This window comes from Triticum urartu, chromosome 5A, assembly GCF_056163025.1.
Source record: "Triticum urartu cultivar PI428250 chromosome 5A, HENAU_Tu73, whole genome shotgun sequence".
Taxonomy (NCBI): Eukaryota; Viridiplantae; Streptophyta; class Magnoliopsida; order Poales; family Poaceae; genus Triticum; species Triticum urartu.
In genome coordinates, this window is record NC_141877.1 from 644,555,272 (window position 1) to 644,560,027 (window position 4,756).

The 4,756-nt window shown below is 43.5% G+C and overlaps 1 pseudogene; it reads left to right on the forward strand.

Annotated features, from left to right (window-relative positions):
- Positions 1 to 1,018: 1,018 nt before the first annotated feature.
- LOC147973716 (uncharacterized) lies at positions 1,019 to 1,923 on the forward strand (annotated as a pseudogene).
- Positions 1,924 to 4,756: the final 2,833 nt, after the last annotated feature.

Sequence of the window (4,756 nt, forward strand, 5' to 3'; positions counted from 1 at the left end):
CATCTCTTCAAAGCAAGAATTAGCGTATAGAAAGGAAGCAGCATTTCCTTTCAGCTGCTTTTAAAAAGTCCCCGGGGATATAGCCCACTTCTCATTTCTCAACACCAGCTTATCTTCTCTTTTCTTAAGTATAAGAGGGATAGGTACTTATTCCTGGCCGGCGGTATCATTGCTGCTCCCCGCCTAATGCGGATCATTGTGCAATGCTTATGTGAAATCTCAATACAAAACGGATTCGTTTCGTTGGTAGAACCCACGCCGACGTCAAGATTAGTCTCCTTTCCTTTCAAAAGTGAGTGAGCAGAGCTGAAAAAGATGGAGTTACCTGGAGATGAGATTTCTTTCTACGGATATGAAGGATAGAAATATGCTATTTGCTGCTATTCCATCTATTTGTGCATCAAGTCCGAAGAAGATCTCAATCTATAATGAAGAAATGATAGTAGCTCGTTGTTTTATAGGCTTTCTCATATTCAGTCGGAAGAGTTTAGGTAAGACTTTCAAAGAAACTCTCAACGGGAGAATCGAGTCTATTCAGGAAGCATTGCAGCAATTCTTCCATCCTAACGAAGTAATTCCGCAGGAATCCAATGAACAACAACGATTACTTAGGATCAGCTTGCGAATTTGCAGCACCATAGTAGAATCATTACCAACGGCATGCTGTGTGCCTAAGTGCGAAAAGACAGTGCAAGCTTTGTTATGCCGAAACCTAAATGTAAAGTCAGCAACACTTCTAAATGCCACTTCTTCCCGCCGCATCCGTCTTTAGGACAATATAGTCATAGGTTTTCACTTTTCAGTGAGTGAAAGATTTGTATCCGGGTCTACGTTCAAAGCTTCTACCATAGACCTAATTCGAGAAGGCTTGATAGTCCTAAGAAAGGTGAGGGTGTCCGAATGAGAAAGACCAATCCAAAACTACTTCGTTTCGTTGGAAAAACCAACGCCGACGTCAAGATCAGTCTCCTTTCCTTTCACTTTTCGGGAGCAGAGCTGAAAAAGATGGGAAATTCCAATGATTCTTTGTTCATTATTTCCAAGTGTCATTCTTTTGTTCATTGCTATACCATCGTTTGGTCTTGCGTTGCCAGTACTAATAATGGCATTAGTTATCTTATTCGGAGTTCAAGGAATAGCCTTTCATCTTGGGAATGAGAATGTCGCGGATCTCAATGTTCTCGTCATGACCAATGCTCCTAACGAGGGTGACTTTCCCATAGACCAACCTCCCATTGGCGGACTACCAGACCTCCAGCAGGAAATGGCGCACGCCGCCCATCCCGAAGACATTATTTCGGAGTTGACTTCCAAGGTTGAAAGAATATTTAATGAAGTAGGCACTCCTCTTCCTTTAGAGGAGGGTGAGTCTGCGCGATCGTTCACTGAAAATCTTATATTCTGGAATAGTGAGGGAGGAGATACTCTTCAACAAATCTTCTTTGATTATACGGAAGCCAGGGACGCAAGTGAATTCGTCGCAACAGCCACCAATCTAGCGAAGCGGTTTCGCCGCGCTGAGCTCGGTGAACCAGATTCTCCCGACCCCGATGCGCCTGCGGAAGAGCAGGAGGCTCATTCCACGGGATCCCCTGAAAGCACAAAAGCAAATGATGGGGCGAACGAGGCAGGCCCGTCTTCTTCGAGGAAGCGTAAAAGGTAGGATGATGATTCAGGGTCTGAAGATGACGATTCGGGGGGACCCGGGGAATCTCCAGATCCAGTGGAAATCGTTTACGAAGGGGATGCACAAGGGTACAACTGGGAGGGGAATTAGGTTGGCCGCCAACTTCGCCTGCCTTTCTATCTGAGTTCTTCCCTCTTGATGCTTTCGAACGACTCCTAAATTTCACAAAATCCTTTTTTTTCTTTCTTATTTGAAATCCAAATCGAAATGCCTCAACTTGATAAATTAACTTATTTCTCACAATTCTTCTGGTTATGTCTTCTCCTCTTTACTTTTTATATTCTCTTATTTAATAATAATAATGAAATACTTGGAATTAGTAGAATTCTCAAACTACGGAACCAACTGCTTTCGCACCGGGGGGCGAGATCCGGAGCAAGGACCCTAAGAATCTGGAAGATATCTCGAGAAAAGGTTTTAGCACCGGTCTCTCATATATGTACTCCAGTTTATCCGAAGTATCCCAATGGTGTAAGACCGTCGACTATTTGGGAAAAAGGAGGAAAATCACTCTGATCTCTGATTTCGGAGAAATAAGTGGCTCACGAGGAATGGAGAGACAGATTCTCTATTTGATCTCGAAGTCCTCATATAACACTTCTTCCAGTCGGATCACTTGTTGGAAAAACATAATGCTCACACATGTTCCACACAGGCAAGGAAGCATAATATCATGAAAGCCGTCTGATAATCTTTCTATAGGTTCCCCGAAGAGAATGGTCTCATCACAAAAACACTTTCTATATGTTCTGTTATTTCGAGATTCGAAGAAGCAAGCAAGTTTTTCATATAGTTGTTTTTGTGTAGTGATCTCTGTTCATGGAGATAATGAGGCCACTGATACCCGAAGTGGTTAGGTGGGATAGAAGAGAGGGAAAGCGGGCTTCTATCACATAGTTTCTCTTTCAGGGTACATAGGACGACCCTCTCGTCATTACCTTTTGTGCTTACCCGTAGCTAGCTGTGCCTGAAGTCATGGATGATGCTATTCCCACTGAGAGATGTGCTGCAAAATGGAAGCTGTGTTAGTCCTTGGCTAAAATCATCTTCCTTTATTAAAGACCATATATATCCATATGTAGATAGAAGAGGGGATATAGTCGTTCAAAGCTAAGGTGAGTCTGTTCCAGCTAATTCCTCAGATTCCACTTTCCTGTCTGTCCATGTAAAAAGGAGTCCAGCCCACAAGGAGAGGGAATCCACAATAATATCTGTTTTAGATGCTTTCTACTATGTTTCAAGTGATCAAAGAATAGTATCTTTAGACAGAACTGAAATAGCAGATGCAGATTCGAATGTTAAGGTTAATAAAGCTTAAAAGAAAAAGCAGTCATAGGTTAGGTGACTAAGAAAAGAATGTGGAAAGGGTCAGATAGGATTGGTATATTAGTTTCAGCTATAACAGAGGTTTCTTAGCATGTTTCTATCTGGTTGGTATCCGCTGGTACCATTCATTGTGAGTGCTTTTAGGGGTTGCTCAACTCTTGGCTATTTTCACCATCTAAATGATTGCATCTTCCCGTTCTCACAATTTCTCAAAGGTTATTGTATGATACTATGGAATTTATAGTGAAAAAACAATAGGGTTCAATTCGATTCATTTTGGAAACTCTAGCGGGGCCATCCCAAATTCCTCTCAGCTGTCATAATTGAATAAAAGGGATCGTATAGCTTTCCAATCCAGCAACATACATCTATCACCTAGGTATAACTGCCAACATCAGTATGCAGAAAGAATCTGTTTAGAACGCTTTAGAGTCGGAACCAAGGCAATATATCCAGGATTCCGTGTCCCTCCAACTCCATCCATTGGGCGGCATCTTTTCATCCGGAGAAGCTGTCGAAGCGATAGCCATGTCTGATCCCCGTATCTGTGAAAGAGCAGGGTCTTCCTAGTGGAGTCTAGAAAAAGAGCCGGGTATTCTGAGTGGAGTCTGGAATGAGACCTGCTGCCTCTGGCTTGACCATTAGCTGCTCTATTTGTTATTGGCATGGCATTCCTGAACCCATAGAAAAAGAACGATTAGGAGACCTCCATCGAAATAGACTAGGAGGCCTCTCACTAGCTCTATATAAGCTGCCGGATTCCCTTTCACTTAAAGCCATTCCATCAATCTATTCGTCGTAAGCCCTTCTAGCAGGAGCAGGGGCTGGAGCAGGAGACAGATCAAGCAGGAATGGTGAGTCACTCACAAAAGGTATTCACACCGAGCCTGACCAACCAACCTATGCACAATCTGATACCCCTCCTCTCGAAACGGAAGAACCAAGGGAAGCTTAGACCAAGCCATTGATCTATTCGAATTGGAGAGCCCGGAATGGTGTTACCAATAGCCCAGCCCCATCTTCATCCGCATCTTCATCTTAGGAATGCCTTTACCCATCCACCTAGGAACATAGAAAGCTACCATTTCTTGTTGCATCATTCTGGAATCCGTGGGTCAAGCTCACTTTCCGGGAATGCTATCGCTATCCTTTGAAACTAGTTCTCTCATTCTTCTGTTCCATACAGCCTAAGATTGGAAATCGAAATCCCCAAACAGACAGACGAGCTTCCCAGACCCCGATATGGAGATGGCGACTCAAGTATTGCATGCCGGAAGGAGTGATTCTAGTCTAGGAGATCTATCAAACCCAAGACTTTCTTTTACGAGCCTCGATCAATAATCAGTGTTGCACGCACCCATACTAAAACAAGAAACGGTACACTTTCCCTATCCCCATTCCCGTACCCTTTCCATCTACTGGCCAAGGTTTCCATTCTTTCTACTGGCCATGGCCAAGGAAAGGAATAGCCAACACCCATAAATTCTATGCAAACACTTCTCATCACCTTTTCCGCACCCAACCTGGTCTCGTGAGTCCAGGCCTAAGGATGGATACCTCTGCCTCAAGCTGACTTGACTATGTTCGATTCTATTGGATTCCATTCTCATCTCTGCGAGGAAGGATCCATAAAGCCAGCTAGGCCTCTTCTTATCGAAGGATCTATTACAGCCTATTCAAGCGAGAAACCTTTTGAGTAATGACTAGGTTATAGATCTGTATGGGATCCACTAGGCACAGCCC